The 23,703-nt window shown below is 46.0% G+C and overlaps 1 long non-coding RNA gene across 1 annotated transcript in view; it reads right to left on the bottom strand.

The window, feature by feature from the left end:
- Positions 1 to 2,067: 2,067 nt before the first annotated feature.
- LOC117515062 overlaps positions 2,068 to 23,703 on the bottom strand; it is a 30,030-nt gene continuing 8,394 nt past the window's right edge. The window contains exons 2-4 of the long non-coding RNA XR_004562023.1: positions 13,283 to 13,290; positions 11,425 to 11,427; positions 2,068 to 2,214 (exon numbers count right to left, since the gene is read on the bottom strand). This is a non-coding gene — a long non-coding RNA (uncharacterized LOC117515062). The remainder of the gene's footprint in view (positions 2,215 to 11,424; positions 11,428 to 13,282; positions 13,291 to 23,703) is intronic.

Below are 23,703 nucleotides of genomic sequence, written 5' to 3' on the forward strand. Positions count from 1 at the left end.
AAAACAAATATGCAAACAGACAGATTATGACAAAAACATACAGATCCTGATCTTTAAACCTTTATTATGACCTTAAATCCTGATTGCTTTGACCCCATGTTATGATACAATACGGTACGATACGATATGATACGATACGATACCACATCACATGATACGATGTACTTTATTGTCCCCAAAGGGAAATTTGCCTTGGACTCAAATGCAGTGAGCCTAAATGCTTCAGTAAAACAACATATGAACAAAACACCACCTGTGCAAATCACAACAGTAAATTAATTGCACAATGCACACACCCAGTGGTAAAACACATTATACATATTGCACCCCCCCCCCCCCCCCCCAAGTAAAACACCATGAAACTATTGCACAATACCTACAGCCCTCAAGCAGCACTGTTTCAAAGTTGATAGATGTAGGAATAAATGAGTTTTTCCAAATGGTTACGTTTTCAGTGGAGACTATCGTTTGCCAGAGGGCAAGAGCTGATATTCTGTGTGGAGGATATGTGATTGACTCGTCATTATCCTTAGGGCTTGCTTGAGAACAGAACTGCTCAGATATCCAGTGAATGAGCTTATATTTTTCCCTCTCCATCACGTTCATGGCGGTGTGTACCAGATGACCAAGCTTAGTCTTTAGATATACAGTGAGGATGCCATATCATACTGACATCTCATATCTAGCTAAGCTCTCAGGAGCACAGAGGATTCAAGATCAAAGCTCAAAGAGTGAAGACTTGATCTCAACTTTGTTCAGGATCAATGGAGTCTTTTAAGTTCCACAGGTACCGAGTTACTGACAGTTGCTTGAGCATTAAGCAGTTACTGTTACTTTAACTCAGTTAGTTACTTTAAGGCACTAGGTACAGATAGTCTGAATCCAGTGATGCAGGTAACGCGTTACTCTAATCTAACCACTTTTTTTAGTAACGAGTAATCTAATACGTTAATATTTCCAAATCAGTAATCAGATTAAAGTTACTTCTCCAAGTCATTGTGCGTTACTACTATTTTTGCATTGTGGGTCGAAAGCAGCATTAACTTTGTTCCAGGGCAGGATGGTCGGGGTTCGACTGAACTGCCCACTTTAAGTGGGCTGTGAGCTTTTAATCCGCGGTTTTCTGCAACAGCTTGTCCTCACCCTCTTAAAGTGTGGTGGACAACAGCACACCTGCACTGAGCTTTACAAAGACATTTTTATGCTTTTTTCTTCCTTATTTAGAATTCTGAGCTGAGCCACTCCGTATCTGCTCGTTAAAAACAGCTGATCCTCCGCGACACCTTGGGGCAAACTGTTTGTTGTGATTGGCGCTATATAAATAAAATTGATTTGATTTGATTTGACTATTTTTCCACTCAAATGCACCTAAACTCTCTCTCTGAGGACCACATGATGTGAAAACGCAGTAAAAACTTTCTTACCTGTAAATCTGGTTATGTTTTCTGCAGAAATAAATGTTATCCATTCTTTGTGCTCAAACACCAAAGCAGGGGCGAATCCAGAGGGAATGGGGGTGTGGGGCAAGGATGTGCCCCCCCAACACCCCTAGATTAAAGGTCTAGTTTTGAAGTCCAGTTTTTACTACAACTACTAATACTACTTATAATAATTAGAATTTTGACAAGTAAAATGCTTAGAGAGAATTTAAATGTTAGAAAAATGTCAGAAAGAATTTAGTAGTTACATTTATAAACAATGTAGGTTAGAAATTGCAAGTTTTACTGGGGCAGTGCTGCCAACAGTTAAATATGAAGTAAAGAAAGAGGTCTTTATTTTACTTTTCATAAAACAAGTATTTATTTTCATTGAAGTCAAGAAGGGGTGACTATAAAGTGAGTTTTGGCAAACAAGTAGCATTGTCTTGTTGAGGTGGCAGAGGGTTGTTGTCGACAGCTGGAGAAAGTAACTAAAAAGGTAACTAGTAATCTAACTTAGTTACTTTTACAACTGAGTAATCAGTAAAGTAATTAAGTTACTTTTTCAAGGAGTAATCAGTAATTGGATTACTTTTTCATAGTGACTGTGGCAACACTGAATCTGAAGTTACTCAGCTCACTCACCTTCAACCGTTTTTCCAATTATGGGTCACGGGGCGCTGGAGCCGATCCCAGCAGTCATAAGGCCTAAGGCGGGGTACACTGTGGACAGGACACTGGTGTGTCACAGTGCCATATATAGAACAAACAAACACATTTACACCCCCACACACACCTACAGACAATTTGAAGTTTCCAGTTCACCTAACCTGCATGTCTTTGGATGTGGGACGAAGCCAGGGCACCCAGAGGGAACCCGCAAACACGGGGAGAACATGCAAACTCCACACAGAAAGGCCACATGTGCCATCTGATCCCATAACCTTCTTGCTGTGGGGCAACAGTGCTAACCACTAAAGCCTGGTTCATACGGCAAGATAATTAGGCCGATATTGTACCTGATCTTCCCCTTCCGACAATCTTAAGGATGCCCCAACAATTGTGATGACACTAAAGATAATCTTATCAGATATTCCTGCCGTGTGTGGTGTGTAAGAGCACTCTGATCTGCTCGGAAGGACGTCAGGAGCGCTCAGATCACAAATCGGGGATATTCAACATGTTGGATTGTCTTGGCCCGATATCGCAGTGTGTGTGATGTCTTCTGACCACAAACAAGCACGCAGCCTGCTGAATGTGATGTGTAGCCATTCAGAAAGCGAGGTGACGGACGCACGGAGTGAAATCTAAAATCAAACAGCTGTTATGGCACACAAGAAGTCCGGTGGTCGCGCTGTCTCCACTCCTTTTAAAGAACACCTTTTCTTTTTCTTTTTATATCATTTTTTCCTCTGTAGTAAATAGTCCACAAAGTATCTCCATTTGTTTACTCTGAGGTCATGTTTAATCTCGAGAGATTTTGCAAGATTTCCTGTCTGACCGTTCGTGTGTGAAATCTGTTCGTGTGTGGTGTTGTTGTCCTTACTGTGTGGCTGCACACCACACACTGTGCCATCCGCCCCAAGTTACCCAGCTGTTGTACTTTATTAAAGGTTGTTTCTCACTGGACTGCAACTGTTGGAGAGTAGCTAGAGACACACATTTGTGACAAAACATGAGATTTAGCAACAATTTTTACTTGGAATCACACAGAAATGATGGTATGTTTGAAGACAAAGTACTCAGGACGGTTGTAGGCTGCTATTATGTGAAAAGAGGCTGTGGAAATACCCTAGACTGTAACCATGGAAGGCAAAGAAAACAAAATAAATAATAAAATAATAATGAATAATGATTATTAATTTAAAAAAGCCTAGTATGGCTCCATGGAGGAGAAGAAAAAAGGCTAGAAAAATATAGATGTTATTTGTGGCAGCACACTCACCAACTTGTAGAATGATGTCCAGCAGAGTGACAGATCCTCTGCTGGCCTGGCTCTGGGATCCTCTCAAAGCGCTCTTCAAAACGCACAGGACTGGCCACTTCTGTATGATGCGCAGTCTTGCGATATCTAGCAGATTGACACTGCAGGAAAGGCAGCTGTCTCTCCTCATTAATGTCCCCACTAGATCCACTCTCCTCTCCTCCAGTATATGATCTGCCGCTGGCCTGGCTCCGGGATCCTCTCAAACACTCCTTGACAAGCTGGAAGATCCACTTCTCCCTGTGAGTGGTGATGTCCAGCAGTGCTTTGAGGGTGTGCATCTTTTGATTTGATTTATTAATCAATAACATACATGTACATAAAATAAACAATACAATAAAGAAAACTGCAAAGGATAACACAAAACAAAGAATTACACTTATTTCCATTGTGGTCCTCAAAAAAAAAAAAAAAGCTCCTAAGCCTCCTCATCCTCTTGCTGCTCCTACCTGCACGCCAGGTTGTAGCTGGGCCAGTCGCTTAGCTGGAGGCTGCTGAACTGGCACCGCTTTTATAAGCACGATTCCTCTCTAATCATGTAAAAGGTAGAGTGTGTCTTTAACCCCTCACAAGTTGTTTCACATGTGCAATTTCTGACTCATGGAAACAACTTTCAGAAAGGCCTTTGATGCCTGCCATGACTCTGTGACTGTACAGAGACAATGTGTTGAGCGAATTGTATGTTATGTTCAAAATCAACTAACATGAGAGCAGTGGTGGGCACAGATAACCAAAAAAATTAACTTTGATAACAGATAATCAGATAACTTAAAAGTTACCTTTGATAAAGATAAACCACCCAAAAATGTATCGGACGTTACAGATAACCGATAAATTCCAGTATTGTCTCTTGTACACTTGCAACTACTAACAAGCTGATTTTGAGTTTTAACACCATGATGACTTTTGGAAGCATTAAAAGGGACAATAGACCCAAACAATGAGTCAGCACTTCTGTCTTTGAGCATCCTGCCCCCTGCTGGAAGCTCCCGTTTACTACATGGCTTCCAGCACAGACGCAAGCTGAGGAGAGCTATGAAGCTCACCTCTCTGCTCAATCACAACGATGCCGTGAGGCGGAGGAGGTCTTGGAAAATAAAGCAATGCTGAGTTATGGTTTGGTGTATAAATAAAATGAATACTGATAGAATAACTGTTAATTCTGTCATTTGTACAAAGTTAAAATATAACATATATCTTTTAATGTTGAATAATGCACTAATTCTGAAGTTTTGTAACAAACACAGACAGATCACAAAGGATTCTGGGTAAAATGCGCCTCGGCTAACACTGATTGGTTTGACTCATACATTATGTAAACCAACACGTTAATGTGAGGTGTGTCGTGTGTTGGTGTGTGTTGGTTTGCCAATCCAAATCCGGATCACCTCCAAAATTCAGGGGAGTTTCCCATGCCCTAATACCTATCTGCGGTGCAAATTTGGTGAGAATCCGTGAAGTAGTTTTCATGTAATCCTTCAAAGCCTATAACGAGAAAGCTTGATCCAGAACATGCCCTAACATGCCCTAATATATTTCTTTGGTGAAAAGTTCGTCAAAATCCATGCAGTAGTTTTAACGTAATCCTGCTAATAGACAGACAAATAAATAAATAAATAAACACCAATGATTTTATTACATCCTTGATGGATGTAATAAATAAATGTAATATTGTCCTCTGTCCAGTCACAGTAGCTGAAGCTCGTAACTCGTACAGACTTGACTAGAATTTGTTGGAGTTTCCTTCATTTGTCTCCATTGTGCACAGTCACAGTTTTTGAGGATGGTCTTGTCTGTGCTAAACCATTGGGATGTGGCTAACTGGAGTCACACTACCGTGTTATGTGGGCCGGGTCGGGCGCCAGGAGGTGCCCGTTGAGGGGGGGTCCTGTTGTGTGGGCCACTGAAGAGGAGGTACTGCTGGCCCACCACCAGAGGGCGCCCTGCCTGAAGTGCGGGCTTCAGGCACGAGGGGGCGCAACCGCCTCGTAGGAGCAACCGGGAGTGACAGCTGTCACTCATCATCTACACCGGCTGTCACTCATCACCACCATCTCCATAAAAGCCGGGTAGCAACTCCACCTCACTGCCGAGATATCTTCTTACCTCAGGTAAAACTCTCAGCCGTTTTTGGTGCTGAACGCACATTTTGTTCTCCTGAATATTTTTGCAGGCATACCTGTTTGACTACTCGCAGCTGGGAGCTGGGTTTGTGGATTGTGGAGGAGTCGACGCTCTTCACTCCTCACACCAAACCTGATAAGTAGTTCATTCAGGCTCTGCACGTATATTGTTCCTGTTTCGGAGGTGGAGGTATTTTTCCCACCCATTAACAGAGAGACTGCTGCTGATTGTTCTACTGGGTGTGTGCACACACACCCACCATTAACTGTTTCTGCCTCCTGCCAGCAGTACCAGGTCTGACAGCTGGAGACGGTGGCCACCTGGGGACTCAGGACTTGGCGGCTCCGGTGTGCTTCAGATCTGTTGGCAGTGGAAATCATGTGGGGCCCGGCTCTTCTCTGGACAGACGTCTTCTATCCTCGAGCCTGCCCACACGTCACCTTTGTATTGACTGAAGTCAAAACCTGTGATTTTCTGTATTTCGTTGTGCACATTCACAACATTAAATTGTGATCTTTTTGGCTCATCCATTGTCCGTTCATTTACGCCCCCTGTTGTGGGTCCGTGTCACTACACTTTCCCAACAGAATATCTTGGCCAAAGTGTTGGGAAAGTGTCGGTACACGGACCCACAACAGGGGGCGCAAAGGAACGGACAATGGAGTAGGTCAAATAACAACACTTTACTGTTGTGAATGTGCACAACAAATACAACAGATTACAACAATAGATCAGAATCAATCCACAAAGGAGCGTGTGGGCAGGCTCGAAGATAGGAGACACCTGTCCAAAGCAGAACCGGAACCACACGATTTCCTCCGCCACCAGACCCCGGGAATACTGGAGCCGCCAAGTCCCGAACTCCCAGGTGGCCACTGCTCCGCGTGTCGGACCTGGTCTGGTGGCGAGGAACAAAAACACAATTAAAGGTGGGCGCGTTTGCACCCAGTAATCCACACGGCAGGAAAGCTACCTCCACCTCTCGTTGGAAAAAAGGTCTGTTATCACTCACAAAAGTCACAAAAGGTTACTGTCAAGCAGTCAGCTGAGAATATTACCTTCCAGGTAGAACGATATCTCGGCAAAGAGGAGGACGTCGTCCTGCTGATGTACCCCTGCTGATTGGTAACAGCTGTTGCAGGTGATGCATGACAGCTGTCACCCTAGCTGCTCCTGTGAGGAGGCTGGCCCTCTGGTGCCTGGAGCCCGCACTCCAGGCAGGGCGCCTCTGGTGGTGGGCCAGCAGTACCTCCTCTTCTGGCGGCCCACACACAGGACCCCCCCCTCAACGGGCGCCCTGGTGCCCGACCAGGCTTGTCCGGGTGGCGGCGTAGAAATCGGCCAGGAGGGCCGGGTCCAGGATGAAGCCCCTCTTCACCCAGGAGCGTTCTTCGGGGCCGTACCCCTCCCAGTCCACCAAATATGGAAGCCCCGGCCCATCCTACGGACATCCAAAAGCCGGCGTACAGTCCAAGCCGGCTCGCCATCGATGATCCGGGCAGGAGGCAGCGCCGGACCCGGAGTACAGAGGGGTGAGGAGTGATGAGGTTTAATCCGGGACACATGAAACACAGGATGGAGCCGCAGTGAGGCTTCGGCTGCCGGCCTCACTGCGGCTGGACTGATGACCTTCAGGATCTTGAATGGGCCGATGTAACGGTCCGGTAACTTGGGGGAGTGCACTTGGAGGGGGATGTCCTTTGTGGATAACCACACCTCCTGCCCAGGCCGATACGCAGGGGCCGGGGTCCGCCGACGGTCTGCATGGGCTTTTGCCCTCGTCCGGGCCTTTAGCAAAGCAAGAACGGGCGGCACGCCACACCGACGGCACTTCCGCAGGTGGGCCTGGACCGAGGGCACACCGACCTCTCCCTCAACCACCGGAAACAACGGGGGCTGATACCCCAGACATACCTCAAAAGGGGAGAGGCCGGTGGCTGAAGACACCTGGCTGTTATGGGCATACGATCCAGGCCAAATGGGTACTCCAGGCCGCCGGGTGTGCGGCAGTCATGCACGCAAGGCCTGCTCCACTCCTGGTTACCCGTTCTGCTTGCCCGTTGGTCTGAGGGTGGTACCCGGAGAGAGACTCACCGTGGCCCCCAGTTCCCGGCAGAAGCTCCTCCAGACTTGCGAGGAGAACTGGGGACCGCGATCGGAGACGATGTCTGTTGGAATCCCATGCACGGACGACGTGGTGGACCAGGAGGTCCTCTGTCTCCGGGTTGGGAGCTTCGGGAGGGCCACGAAGTGGGCCGCCTTGGAGAATCGGTCCACTATCGTGAGGATGGTGGTGTTACCTGGGACGGCGGGAGGCCCGTGACAAAATCCAGGCCGATGTGGGACCAGGGGCGATGAGGCACGGGCAGCGGCTGGAGTAAACCTGATGCCGGCGATGGTCAGCCTTGCCCTGGCGCAGGTGGTGCAGGCCTGGGTATAATCCCGGACGTTGGCCTCTAGGGACGCCCACCAGAAGCGCTGCCGGACAACTGCCACGGTTCTTCGCCCCTGGATGACAGGAGAGCTTGGGGCCGTGACAGAAGTCCAGGACTGCAGCCCTAGCTTCTGGTGGGACGTATAGTTTGTTCTTCGGCCCAGTTCCGGGGTCCGGGCTTCGTGCCAGGGCCTCCCGGACGGTTCTCTCTACGTCCCAGGTGAGGGTGGCCACGATAGTGGACTCCGGGATGATGGGTTCCGGGATCCACACTCCGCTTTGACTTCATCTTCATGTACCCGGGACAAGGCATCCGATCTCTGGTTCTTGGTCCCGGGACGGTAGGTGATCCGGAAGTCAAAACGGCCGAAGAACAGGACCAGCAGGCTTGCCTGGGGTTCAGCCGCTTGGCGGTCCTGATATACTCCAGGTTCCGGTGGTCAGTGAAAACCGTGAATGGCACGGACGTTCCCTCCAACAGATGTCTCCACTCTCAAGAGCTCTTTAACCGCAAGGAGTTCTCGATTGCCGACGTCATAGTTCCGTTCGGCCGGGGTCAACCTGCGGGAAAAATAGGCACACGGGTGAAGGACCTTATCGGTCTCCCGCTCTGGGAAAGCACGGCTCCTATCCCTGAGTCCGAGGCATCCACTTCAACCACTAACTGGCGACTAGGATCGGGCTGCACCAGAACGGGTGCAGACGAGAAGCGCCGTTTCAACTCCTTGAACGCGGCATCGCAACGATCCGACAGGTGAAGGGGACTTTTGTGAGGTCAGGGCTGTCAGGGGGCTAACTACCTGACTGTAGCCCTTAATGAACCTCCTGTAAATTTGCAAGCCGAGGAAACTGTTGCAGCTTCCTACGGCTAGGGGTTGGGGCCAGTCTCTCACCGCCGCACCTGGCCGGATAAGGAGCGACGGAGTTGGGGAGATGATAAACCCAGGAAGGACAAAGATGTGCGTGAAACTCACTTTGCCTTCACAAAACAGCCGGTTCTCCAACAACCGCTGCAGGACCTGACGTACATGCCGGACATGAGTCTCAGGATCCGGAGAAAAGATGAGTATTGTCCAGATATACGAAGACGAATCGGTGCAGGAAATCCCGAAGACATCATTAACCAATGCTTGGAACGTCGCGGGGGCGTTTGTGAGGCCGAACGGCAGACCAGGTACTCAAAGGACCTAATGGGGTTTGAATGCCGTCTTCCATTCGTCTCCCTTCCGGATCCGAACCAGGTGATACGCATTTCTAAGATCCAGCTTAGTAAAGATTTTGGCTCCATGCAGGGGGTGAACACGGAATCTAATAATGGCAACGGGTATCGGTTGCGAACCGTAATCTCATTCAGCCCCTGTAATCAATACATGGACAAGTCCGCCATCTTCTTGCCCACAAAAAAGAAACTGCCTCCATCGGGGAGGTGGAGTTCCGGATCAGCCCGGCAGCTAATGAGTCCCGGATGTAGGTCTCCATTGATTCGCGCTCAGGTCGTGAGAGGTTGTACAGCCTGCTGGACGGGAACTCAGCGCCTGGAACCAAATCAATGGCACAATCGTACGGACGGTGCGGGGGAAGGGTGAGTGCCAGATCCTTGCTGAAGACATCAGCAAGATCGTGGTACTCAACCGGCACTGCCGTCAGATTGGGAGGGACTTTGACCTCCTCCTTAGCCTGGGAACCGGGAGGAACCGAGGATCCTAAACACACCCGATGGCAGGTTTCGCTCCACTGAACCACCACCCCAGATGGCCAATCGATCCGGGATTGTGCTTTAACATCCATGGGATGCCCAAAATCACGCGGGAGGTAAGAAGTTACAAAAAACTCAATCTCCTCCCGGTGGTTTCCAGACACCACCAGAGTTACTGGTTGTGTCTTGTGTGTGAGTAAAGGGAGGGGGGTGCCATCTAGTGCCCGCACCTGCAATGGCGAAGGAAGCGCCACCAGAGGGAGCCCTACCTCCTTTGCCCATCTGCTGTCTAGCAGATTCCCTTCTGACCCGTGTCCACCAGTGCTCGGGCTTGAAGGGTTAAATCCCCGCTCAGGATTGTGACTGGGAGTCGTGTGGCAATTTGTGTGTGTCTCACTTGAATGTCTTGCCCCCCCCTTAGCCCAGTCTCTAAGGGTGAGTGTTGACGTTTTGGCCGTTTGGGGCAGTCTCTCTGGGGGTGCTCTGTTGAGCTGCAGAGAAAACACTCTCCACGGATCAGCCTCCCCATTTTGGCCCTGTGCGTTTCCCTAACAACGTCACCAGGGGGAGCTGTTGCCCCACAAAGCGCTGCGGCTGTGGAGCGTGGGGAGGGCGGCCCCTTTTCGAACCCGGAAGGGAGAGGGGCGGCGCGTATCCGCTCACGTCCTTCGCCTCGCTCCCGACGGCGTTCCTCTAACCGATTGTCTAATCGTATAACGAGATCAATAAGCCCGTCTAAATCCCGCGGTTCGTCCTTGGCCACCAGGAGCTCCTTCAGGACCAACGACAGTCCGTTTACGAAGGCGGCGCGGAGGGCAGTGTTATTCCAGCCGGACCTCTCAGCCGCGATGCGGAAGTCGACTGCATAAACAGCTGCGCTCCGGCGCCCCTGTCTCATTGATAGCAGCACGGCTGAAGCGGTCTCTCCTCTATTTGGGTGATCGAACACTGTTCTGAACTCCCTCACAAACCCATCATATCAGAAGGAGCCGTGAATTTTGCTCCCAGAGCGCTGTAGCCCAAGCGCGTGCCTTGCCGCGAAGCAGATTAATGACATAAGCTATCTTACTAGCATCAGTCGCGTACATGATGGGACATTGTGCGAAGACGAGCGAACACTGCATAAGAAAGTCCGCGCACGTCTCCACACAACCCCCGTACGGCTCTGGAGGGCTTATGTATGCTTCCGGGGAAGGTGGGAGGGGTCGTTGAACGACCTGTGGAACGTCACTGTTATGCACAGGATCGACAGGAGGGAGAGCCGCAGCAGCGCCCTGAGGGCGCGCTTCCACCTGCGCGGCGAGAGCCTCCACCCTGCGGTTAAGGAGGACGTTCTGCTCGGTCATTAAATCCAACCAAGCCGTGAAAGCGGTGAGGATCCGCTGCAACTCACCGATCATTCCTCCTGCGGACGCCGGTGCGCCCTGTTCTTCCATTGGCCGTTCAACAGCCGGTTGACGCCCCTCGGGATCCATGACGCTGGCCGAGATATCCTGTTGGGAAAGTGTCGGTACACGGACCCACAAAAGGGGGCGCAAAGGAACGGACAATGGAGTACGTCAAATAACAACACTTTACTGTTGTGAATGTGCACAACAAATACAACAGATTACAACAATAGATCAGAATCAATCCACAATGGTGTCGTGTGGGCAGGCTCGAATATAGGAGACACCTGTCCAAAGCAGAACCGGAACCACACGATTTCCTCTGCCACCAGACCCCGGGAATACTGGAGCCGCCAAGTCCCGAACTCCCAGGTGGCCACTGCCTCCGCGTGTCGGACCTGGTACTGCTGGCGAGGAACAAAAACACAATTAAAGGTGGGCGCGTTTGCACCCAGTAATCCACACGGCAGGAAAGCTACCTCCACCTCTCGTTGGAAAAAAGGTCTGTTATCACTCACAAAAGTCACAAAAGGTTACTGTCAAGCAGTCAGCTGAGAATATTACCTTCCAGGTAGAACGATATCTCGGCAAAGAGTGGAGACGTCGTCCTGCTGATGTACCCCTGCTGATTGGTAACAGCTGTTGCAGGTGATGCGTGACAGCTGTCACCCTAGCTGCTCCTGTGAGGCGGCTGCGCCCTCTGGTGCCTGGAGCCCGCACTCCAGGCAGGGCGCCCTCTGGTGGTGGCCAGCAGTACCTCTCTTCTGGTGGCCCACACAACACAAAGTCATGGATTCCAAGGGGCGTCAACCATCGGCTGAACAACCAATGGAAGAGCAGGGTGCACGGGCACCAGTAGGAGACGTGGTAGGTGAGTTGCAGCAAATCCTCACCGCCTTCACTGCTCGGTTGGATTTAATGACCGAGCAGAACGTATGTGAAACAGAATACATTATACGGGTGATTCTTAGACTACAGGCACTTATTATGTCCTTTGATCATATTGTATGAAAAACAGAAAAAAGGGGAAATTTCACACTTTTATAGTTATCTTTACAATGAAAGTGTGTTAAGAAATTTGTTCTAGTAGTCTATGATGACTTTTTCACCTTTTTTCAGCATCATTATATGCAAATATTGCCGTTTTGTGCTTGTCCCACACCCAGACTTTTGATCTTCAATGATAAAAATGAATGGTAAAGAAACGTTTTTTCTAATGTTTTAAAATATCTCTGAATAAAATATCAGTAAAATAATCATAACATAATTGGGGTATTCAATGTCATACAACTGTTGTGATTTTTTTAAACAAAATGTAGTTGTCCCACACTATTGCCGTAATTTCCACCACAACACTTTAATGTCCCTAAACAGTTTGTATGAAAGATTGTTTGGGTAGTTTCTATGGAGATAAACAGTGACATCAGAGCACATGTATATAGCGCCAAATCACAACAAACAGTTGCCCCAAGGCGCTTTATATTGTAAGGCAATGGTGTGGTGGAAATTACATTTACAAGGCCAATAGTGCCCGTAGTTAAAGAATCACCCATACATGAAAGCTGTCACCAGGCCAAACTTGGTTGAAATGAAGAAACTTAAAAAGACATATTGTAGTGTATTAAAATCTTTCTCAAATTTGGCACTAATAATATTTTGTCAAGTTAATTTGTTTAAGATATATGAAACCATTCCTGATGAATTCCCCTGTTACTGCCAATATAGAATTTATAGGACTAAAGTAAAAATCTATATGTTTAATTTATATCCAATAATAGCATTAATGACTAAAAACAAAATCAAAGAGAAAAAAAAAACAGAGTAAGATGTGCAGGTAACTGCTATACAATACAGCCCAAATGCATTATATATTACACTTGGAAAGTCAAAGTAATTGCTGGTGATTGCTACAAACATAACTTATCAGTAATATGATTGTTCTGACACATTACCCGCTGGTCTGAGTCGTGTGTACTGAGCTCAACCTAAAATTCCAATTTTGCTTAACAGGAATGTAGTAGCCGAGTGGTAAAGCTACACAAAACACAATCAGTATGCTCCCCAAAATAAAATCTGACCTCAAACCAGATATGCAAAATGGCATTTAAAATAGCTACCAAATTTCTGATCTTCTATTATTAGTAATTCCATGATTAGAATAGAATAGAATAGAATAGAAATACTTTATTCATCCCAGGCTGGGAAATTTCTTTGCAGTAGCAGCATTTACACTTAAACAGTGCACCCTTGTTCCCACTATTAATAGTAATAAAAGAAATAAAATAGAAATGAAATATCTAAAATTAAAATTCGAAATAAAGAAAAATAATAAATATGTACAGCAAAGTGTGCAGTAATAATGTACAGTAACAGTATATTAGAGCCGATATATTTATTAGCAGTATACACCAGATTTCATGAGGTGTCTCAATATACTGATAAAGGGTGGATCAGCTTTTTATACAATGTGATAGCATATGGCAGGAAAGATTTCCTGTATCTGTCCCTCCGACAGCAGAGCTGAAGCAGCCTATGTGAGAAGCTGCTCCGCTGTCCGACCACTGTACGGTGGAGAGAGTGCTGTTCATTATCCATGATGGACAACAACTTCCTCAGTGTCCTCCTCTCCACCACCATCTCCAGCGACTCCAGCCCTTGACCAAGTGCAGAGCCAGCTCTCTTAATGATCTTGTTCAGTCTATCTGAATCCCTGGCTCTAATGCTGCTGCCCCAACACAGCAGCAAAGAAAATGGCACGGCAACAACACTATTGTAGAACATCTCCAACATCTTGCTGCACACATTGAAGGATCTCAGCTTCCTCAGAAATAGAGTCTACTCATCCCCTTCTTGCACACAGCATCAGTATTAGATGCCCAGTCTAGTCTGTTGCCGATCACCACTCCCAAGTATTTGTAGTCCTCCACCTCCTCCACCACCTCCCCCCGATCCTAAGTGGCTGTAAAGTCGTCTTCTTCCTCCTGAAATCAATCACCATCTCTCTGGTCTTACTCACATTCAGCCTCAGGTGATTTCTTTCAGACCACTCCACAAAGTTGTCCACCAATGTCCTGTCTCTCCCCCCCCCCCCCCCCCACACACACACACACACCAACAACAGCTGAGTCATCAGAAAATTTCTGTAGATGACATGACTCAGAGTTGTACTGAAAATCAGTGGTGTAAAAGGTAAAGACTAAAGGGGAAAGCACAGTTCCCTGAGGAGCTCCTATGTCACTGACCACCACATCAGACAGGACACTGCCCAGACGGACAAACTGTGGCCTGCCCGTCAAGTAATCAGTGACCCAGGAGACCACTGAGTCATGGACACCCATCCCCCGCAGCTTCACACCCAATAGCAAAGGCTGAATGATATTGAAGGCACTCGAGAAATCAAAGAATGTGATTCTCACTGTGTCTCCTCCACCATCCAGGTGCATGTGGGCTCGCTGCAACAGGTAGATAACGGCATCCTCGACTTCTAAATGGGGCTGGTAGGCAAATTGCAAAGGGTCCAGAGATGACATCACCTGTGGCATCAGCTGGGCTAGGACCAGTCTCTCCAAGACCTTCATCACATCAGCGGTTTGAACAGTTTGAGACAGTGTAGGTGTGTGGGGGGATGGGAGTGTCAGGAGGGTGGTAGGAGTTGAGCTAAACCTATTAAAAACAGGTTGAACTGGTTTGCCCTATCCAGGCTCCCCGGAGTCTGCCTGTCTCTCCCCTTGATCCCCGTGATGTGCTTTATTCCTGTCCACACCTCTCTCACACTGTTCTACTGGAGTTTGAACTCCAGCTTCCTCCTGTAATTGTCCTTGCATGACCTCAGAGTCTCTCTGAGTTCACGCTGCACTCCCCTCTGCTCTTCTCTGTCTCCCGACCTGAACGCCATCTTCTTTTTATTTAGAAGGGCCTTCAGGTCACTTGTAATCCAGGGCTTGTTGTTCTATAAGCAGTGCACAGTCCGGGCTGGCATGATAGTGTCCTCACAGAATCTAATGTAGTCTGTGATGCAGTCAGTCATATCGTCGATATCCCCCATGTGGCTCACAGAGCACCTCCCAGTCCGTTGACCCAAAGCAGTCCTGCAGTGCCTCAGCCGCCCCCTGTGTCCACCTCCTCACCGTCCTGGTGTACGCGGGCTGCTTCCTCACAAGGGGGACATACTTAGGAGTCATCATGACTAAGTTGTGGTCTGACCTGCCAAGGAGGGGAAGGGCTGTGACATTGTATGCATCAATGACATTAGCATACAGTAAGTCCAACGTTTTGTTTTCCCTAGTGGGGCAATCAACATACTGGTGGAAGTTATTTAACGTTTTGTCCAGTGAGGCATGATTAAAGTCACCTGTAATGCTAACTGATCATCTGCAGAGGAATGGTCTATTTGAAGATTTTCAGTCAGGGTTTAGAATTCATCATAGTACAGAAACAGCATTAGTGAAGGTTACAAATGATCTTCTTATGGCCTCAGACAGTGGACTCATCTCTGTGCTTGTTCTGTTAGACCTCAGTGCTGCTTTTGATACTGTTGACCATAAAATTTTATTACAGAGATTAGAGCATGCCATAGGTATTAAAGGCACTGCGCTGCGGTGGTTTGAATCATATTTATCTAATAGATTACAATTTGTTCATGTAAATGGGGAATCTTCTTCACAGACTAAGGTTAATTATGGAGTTCCACAAGGTTCTGTGTTAGGACCAATTTTATTCACTTTATACATGCTTCCCTTAGGCAGTATTATTAGACAGCATTGCTTAAATTTTCATTGTTACGCAGATGATACCCAGCTTTATCTATCCATGAAGCCAGAGGACACACACCAATTAGCTAAACTGCAGGATTGTCTTACAGACATAAAGACATGGATGACCTCTAATTTCCTGTTTTTAAACTCAGAAAAACTGAAGTTATTGTACTGCCCCACAAATCTTAGAAACATGGTGTCTAACCAGATCCTTACTCTGGATGGCATTACCCTGACCTCTAGTAATACTGTCAGAAATCTTGGAGTCATTTTTGATCAGGATATGTCATTCAATGCGCATATTAAACAAATATGTAGGACTGCTTTTTTGCATTTGCGCAATATCTCTAAAATTAGAAAGGTCTTGTCTCAGAGTGATGCTGAAAAACTAATTCATGCATTTTTTCCTCGAGGCTGGACTACTGTAATTCATTATTATCAGGTTGTCCTAAAAGTTCCCTGAAAAGCCTTCAGTTAATTCAAAATGCTGCAGCTAGAGTACTGACAGGGACTAGAAGGAGAGAGCATATCTCACCCATACTGGCCTCTTTTCATTGGCTTCCTGTTAATTCTAGAATATAATTTAAAATTCTTCTTCTTACTTATAAGGTTTTGAATAATCAGGTCCCATCTTATCTTAGGGACCTCATAGTACCATATCACCCCAATAGAGCGCTTCGCTCTCAGACTGCAGGCTTAATTGTAGTTCCTAGGGTTTGTAAGAGTAGAATGGGAGCAGAGCCTTCAGCTTTCAGGCTCCTCTCCTCTGGAACCAGCTCCCAATTCGGATCAGGGAGACAGACACCCTCTCTACTTTTAAGATTAGGCTTAAAACTTTCCTTTTTGCTAAAGCTTATAGTTAGGGCTGGATCAGGTGACCCTGAACCATCCCTTAGTTATGCTGCTATAGACGTAGACTGCTGGGGGGTTCCCATGATGCACTGAGTGTTTCTTTCTCTTTTTGCTCTGTATGCACCACTCTGCATTTAATCATTAGTGATTGATCTCTGCTCCCCTCCACAGCATGTCTTTTTCTTGGTTCTTTCCCTCAGCCCCAACCAGTCCCAGCAGAAGACTGTCCCTCCCTGAGCCTGGTTCTGCTGGAGGTTTCTTCCTGTTAAAAGGGAGTTTTTCCTTCCCACTGTCACCAAGTGCTTGCTCACAGGGGGTCGTTTTGACCGTTGGGGTTTTTCCGTAATTATTGTATGGCTGCTTTTTTGCAATTATTGCTTGAGCTGCTGCCCCCGCGACCCGACTCCGGATAAAGCGGAAGAAAATGGATGGATGGATATTGTATGGCTTTGCCTTACAATATAAAGCGCCTTGGGGCAACTGTTTGTTGTGATTTGGTGCTATATAAATAAATTGATTTGAATTGATTTGATTTAATGATCATGAATGCGTCCGGGTGTTCAGTCTGCAGTTTAGCAGCGGCTGCGCTAATGACCTCACAGGCCGCCTCTGCCTCAGCTGACGGGGGGATGTAAACAGCGATCATAATGGCAGACGTGAACTCCCTCGGTAGATAATACGGACGCATCCCCACAGCCAGTAGCTCAATGTCCGGGGTGCAGATACGTTCCTTCACATTCACATGAGCAGGATTGCACCACCTCTTGCTCACATAAAGTGCAATCCCGCCAACCTTCTTCTTCCGACTCTTGGAAAAGTCCCTGTCTCCCCGCACCAAACTGTATCCAGGGACCTCCACGCTGTAGTCCGGAATCAGCGAGTGCAGCCAGGTTTCCGTGAAGCAAAAATGCTGCACTCCTGGTATTCCCTCTGGGTCTTCACCAGCGCTGTGAGTTCGTCCATCTTATTCCCCAAGGACCTCACATTTCCCATAATAATCGCCGGTACCGCTGGTTTGTGCCGTCTCCTCTTCTCCCTCCGTTTTACAACAGACCTGCAACCCCGACGTCTCCTCCGTAGCTCCACTGGGACCACAGGCCTGTCTCCAGGCAGCAGCACCGGCCCACACAACGCAATCAGCTGTTCACGTGTGTAAACAATGCTGCTACTCCTATTGGCAAGGTTCTCCGTTACAAAGAGTAAAAAAAGTAACAGAAGAACGCGGAGAAGAGCGACAAAACATAGTCCAGCCATTTTCCCAACTTTTACTCGCCGTTTAAGGTAATTTCTACGAGCACATACAAATTAACAATTACAAAAAAACAGTTTAACAAACACTACGGGAGCTGCGTCTGCAAGCGGCCAGCTGAGCCAGCGCCATATTTGAACTTGAACTTTGATTGTTGATATTGTGCCTTTTGGGGACATTCTGATAAAAGCAGTCATTTGGCAGCTATTGCTTTTATGCCCATTTACCATATCTGCATGTCGGCATGCCCAAGACCAATGATCAGCCCTCAACCTTTTCTGAAGAAAGTTCATTAAATGCCCACCCACAATTAAATAATTTTGTGACCCCAACACATAGTAATAAGCAATAAATAACAAGCTTTCCTCATCACAACTGTGGCGTCGTGAGTATGTGCAGCAGCTAGCGCTCTCTCCTTCTGTGTTGTTGACTACTCCCACTCACGATGTGGACTCATGATCATGGGAGGTGGACGCTCTAACCAGAAGACTGACACCCAGGCTTTGGTCCTGTACCCAAAGAGTCCTATTAGCTGTTGAGGAGTGAGGTTTACTGACTACTATTGCACAGTGACTCCTGCTGGCCTCGGTCACGTGCTGGTAGTGGAACTGAAATGTGTTCTTATTTTGCAAAACGTGTGCAAGAAAACAGGTGTGTTACGATACAATGGCTAGCTTTGTGAAGGTTAAAATGGAATCCTGCTGTCATGGTTTTTCTGCTGCTGAAGTGAGAAAGCAGCTTAACAGACTGGATGTGCACTGCTGAGCTATGAACAAGTACAGAACAAAACAACCATCTGGAAAGTTCTCTGCCTGATGCCCACTCAAAGATTTGAGCTTTCTGACTGACTCACCAGACATCAACTGACATCAGCTGACAAGGAACACATTTAATGAATTAAACAATGGATTTGTACAGAGCACAAATGGGTGAGTTATTTGTGATTTAATTTTATTTGATAAATCAGACATTTTATTTAAAAGGGCATTCTTGCAAACGATCGCTGGCTGTGTTTGTGGCCTATCCCCTCTTGAGGCAGAATTTTACGCACAGTGTCCTGGGCCCTCTAACGAAAAGTGTATTTACAACATGAATGATATTATCTAGGCAGAAATGTATTTACTGTGACCTAAAAATGTCTTTTCATGGATTATTATTTTTTTAATCAAGTCCTTTATATGCCTTGAATGAGTTTCATTGGAAATAACAGGTGACCTCTTTCGCATGTCAACTTGGGCATTTGGTTTGAAGCCAGTTTTTATTTTAGGGAACATTGTGATTGTCTTTTGTGGTCATCTAAGCACAAAAAGTTGCATTGGTTGAGTTCTTGGGGTAGGGGTAGCATGCAAAGGTTGTAGTCCTAGTTCACCTACTATAAAGTTGATAGATTAAACATAATAGATAATTTACAAAAGGCTGTCATTCTGTGTCAATAAATATACACAAACATTGCAGAAGACAACAGATGTGTTGGGAAAGTGTAGTGACACGGACCCACAACAGGGGGCGCAAATGATCGGACAATGAAAGAGTCGAATATGAACACTTTACTGTTGTGAAAGAGCACAACAAAACACAGAGGATTACAGAATTTGAGCAAACAGTCAATCCACAAAGGTGACGTGTGGCAGGCTCGAGGATAGAAGACGTCTGTCCTGAGAAGAACCGGAACCACACGATTTCCTCCGCCACTGAACCTGGAGAATACTGGAGCCGCCAAGTTCCGGGTCCCCAGGTGGCCACCGTCTCCGAGTGTCGGATCTGGTACTGCTGGCGAGGAGCAAAACAGTCATATGTGGGTGCGTGCACACCCAGTAACAACAATGGTGGGAATTCCACCTCCACCTCTACACACACTCGTGCAGCTCCTGTCTAACCACTTATCTGGTTGGGGTGTGAAGCGAAGCCGTCGCTGATCACACCAAACGCCAATCTCTCAGATAGGGAACACCACAGGAATGCGGCTGCAAAAAGAGTTCAGACTAACACACAGTTAAGGCTGAGAATATTACCTTCACAGGTAGATGATATCTTGGCAACGAGGTGGAGATGACGTCCGGTTTTTATGGAGTGGAATGATGAAGTGTAGATGGATGACAGCTGTCATGAGATAATGAGTGACCCCCGGCTGTGTCCGTAGCGGCAGCGCCCTCTCGTGCCTGAAGCCCGCACTTCAGGCAGGGCGCCCTCTGGTGGTGGGCCAGCAGTACCTCCTCTTCTGGCGGCCCACACAACAAGATGATCACATTACAAGTGAAGAAATAACCGCTGCCCAACTTCGTTGGCAGAGGTAAAAATGTGTGACATCAGTGATGGACACCTGATCAGTCATCCTGCTTTCTTAGCTTGTCAAGAAGAAAAAGGAAATATCAGGTTTGGCTGTGTTAGTCTGGAAACCATTAACAACTGAGTTTCGTCTCTCTCTCTATCATTTGCCACTGTTCATTCCCTTTGCGTTCAGTGATACATTCCCTCTCCTGTCAGGCTGCATCACTCTTTGAAGTTAATGAGTCAAAACTATCAGTCGTTTCGCTTTTAATTAGAAAAGGAACAGAATGATTACATTTTTAATTGAAGCTGTCATTTTCAATTAAGATATGACATCCTTCAGAAGCCCTCTCCAATCTCAACTCCTTATTTATTCATTTATCAGCACCCTTCTCAAGATGTTCCACTCATTTGCCTCCTCATCTCTCTCCTATGGCTCTTCAAGGCAGTTCTTATCACTGGAAGACCATGAAGGCCCTTCTGTTGTAAAGCACGTTTGCTGCTATATTCACTCGCTTTAATGCTCCTTTTTCTCATAGCTACACCATCGTTTGTTCATCACATTTATCTTTTCTTTTATGGTCTTCTTAGATCCATTTTTCTTTTTGTTGTTTCCTTCCTAAATGGTCCTTCCTTTCATTTTGCCTGTTCTTCTCTTTTTTCAGGAAATCGTGTGTACCAGCAAAATGAGTTTTCATTTCTCCACAGAAGTCTTATTTGAAGCCATTAACTGTGAAGTTTGACTGACTTGTTTAATTCAGATACAATGGGACTGACATAACAACTTATGAGTGAATTAAATATTTGAAAAAGCAAAATAAATAAAATAAAAATACATCTTGAAAATATGATAGAATTTTTTTTATGTTAATTAATTTAGAAGAAACAAAATGTGACTAAAAATGGTACCCAGGCTCTAGAGATGAGAAGGTTATAGGGCAGTGTTTTAACTCATTAAAAAACAAGCAAAACAAGCAAACAAAACTCTTATTTTTGTGTTTGTGTGCCTCAAATGTACTCAGTTGCATGTACAAAAATACACACATAGCAGCAGCTTTCTTTTTCCTGTCATCTTTGAGGACAACACCAATATGGCTTCAAGCATAACAAATTTCATCCAATCACAGACTCCTATACACACATAGTAACAGAATTCAACCAATCAGCACTGTCAAATCTGAACTCAAATTGTTGATACATACCATTTTGCTGCATAGAGAACCCCCTTGTAAGCTCAGAATGACGAGACATAAAAAAAAATCCCTACTTCTAGAAAAAGTGCATTCATTAGATGACCTTGGAGACAAGTATTTAGCCTATCACTCCAGAGCTAGGCTAATGTTATCTTTTAGGCTAAATAAAATTGTCAAAAATGTTTCTGCTGCTGTGTGCTGCTGTCTTACCTGTACATATAAATATATCACATAAAGCAGTAAGCTCTTGTTAAAATGTCATTTTAAAGATGCATTTTCAACATTAGTAATGTTGTTTAACCAGTCACAAACAGCTGCCATTAGGGATGTGAATTGTACAACAACTCATGATTCAATTCGATTCCGATTCTTGGGGTGATGATTCGATTCAGAATCAATTTTCGATTCAAAGAGCTCTGAGAAATAGTTACATTACTTAAAAAATGTTTATGTTTAAGAAAATGCAGCTTTACAAGGTTAATCAAGTGATTTTAGATGTAAATTTACTTATCTGCTTTGCTCGTTCAGAGTTGGCTGGCAGTTTAGCGAAGCGTTCATCAGTACTCGGCAAAGACTGCTGCTCCACTCTTTTAGCTCCAGGTGATGGCGTAGCATGTGGGCTTGCCGATTTGATGTGTTTCCGAAGTACTTGACTTTCATTTTGCAGATTTTGCACACTGCATAAGTCATGTCAAGCTCCTTCTTACGCAGAAAATAATAAAATCCAAAAAGCGCCCAAACATTTGCCTTCAGCAAAGACGGTGCTGGCTGAATTAGCTCTTTGTCCACCATGCTAAGCTGCAGCCACTGAACTCTGCAGCTCACGAGTGTTTGAAGCACACCGGACCGGTATTTAGTCAGCCCCTGATTGTACAAGTTCTCCTACTTAGAAAGATGAGAGAGGTCTGTAATTTTCAACATAGCTACACTTCAATTATGAGAGACAAAATGAGAAAAAATCCAGAAAATCACATTGTAGGATTTTTAAAGAATTTATTTGTAAATTATGGTGGAAACTAAGTATTTAGTGAATAACAAAAATTCAACTCAGTACTTTGTAACAATGTTTGTTGGCAATGACAGAGGTCAAACATTTCCTGTAAGTCTTCACCAGGTTTGCACACACTGTAGCTGGTATTTTGGCCCATTCCTCCTTGCAGATCTCCTCTAGAGCAATGATGATTTGGGGCTGTCGCTGGGCAACATGGACTTTCCGCTCCCTCCACAAATTTTCTATGGGGTTGAGGTCTGGAGACTGGCTTGGCCACTCCAGCACCTTGAAGTACTTTTTACGGAGCCACACCTTTGTTGTCTGAACAGTGTATTTGGGATCATTGTTATGCTGGAAGGCCCAGCTATGTTGCATCTTCAATGCTCTCACTGATGGAAGGAGGTTTTGGCTTAAAATCTCACAATACTTTGGCCACGTTCATTCTTCCCTTAACATGGATCAGTCGTCCTGTCCCCTTTGCAGAAAAACAGCCCAAAAGCATGATGTTTCCACCCCCATGCTTCACAGTAGGTATGGTGTTCTTGGAATGCAACTCAGCATTCTTCTTCCCTCCAAACATGACTAGTTGAGTTTTTACTAAAAAGTTCTATTTTGGTTTCATCTGACCACATGAAAATTCAGTAAGGTATGTCTTCTAGAATATATTCCATTACTAAGGTTGAACTCTACTAGTGTATACGAAGGTATATCTAAATATCTAATAAAAAAGAAGAGTAGAACAGAGGAGTAGAATAAAGTAGAGCCACTTACGTGCCTGGTCTTGAGAACTAGGGATGGTAGGTTGAAAAGCTTTTTTATCCCATGGGAACTCTCCCTGCTCACCCAAGCAAATGGACATATCATAATCTTAAACATGATATTCTCCCAATCCTCTTCTGGATCATTCATTTACTCTCTGGCAAATTTAAGACGGGCCTGGACACGTACTGGCTTAAGCAGGGGGACACGCCTGGAACTGCAGGATTTGAGTCCCTCTCTACGTAGTGTGTAGCTTTTGTTACTTTGGTCCCAGCTCTCTGCAGGTTATTCATCAGGTCCCTCCGTGTAGTTCTGGGATTTTGTTCACCGTTCTCATGATCATTTTGACCACACAGGATGGCATCTTGCATGGAGCCCCAGATTGAGGGAGATTATCAGTGGTCTTGTATGTCTTCCATTTTCTTACAATTGCTCCCACAATTGAATTATTCACACCAACCTGCTTGACTATTGTAGATTCACTCTTCCCAGCTTGGTGCAGGTCTACAATTTTCTTCCTGGTGTCCTTTGATAGCTCTTTGGTCTTGGCCATGGTTGAGTTTGGAGTCTGACTGTTTGAGGCTGTGGATAGG

This window comes from Thalassophryne amazonica, chromosome 8 (assembly GCF_902500255.1).
Source record: "Thalassophryne amazonica chromosome 8, fThaAma1.1, whole genome shotgun sequence".
NCBI classification, from domain to species: Eukaryota; Metazoa; Chordata; class Actinopteri; order Batrachoidiformes; family Batrachoididae; genus Thalassophryne; species Thalassophryne amazonica.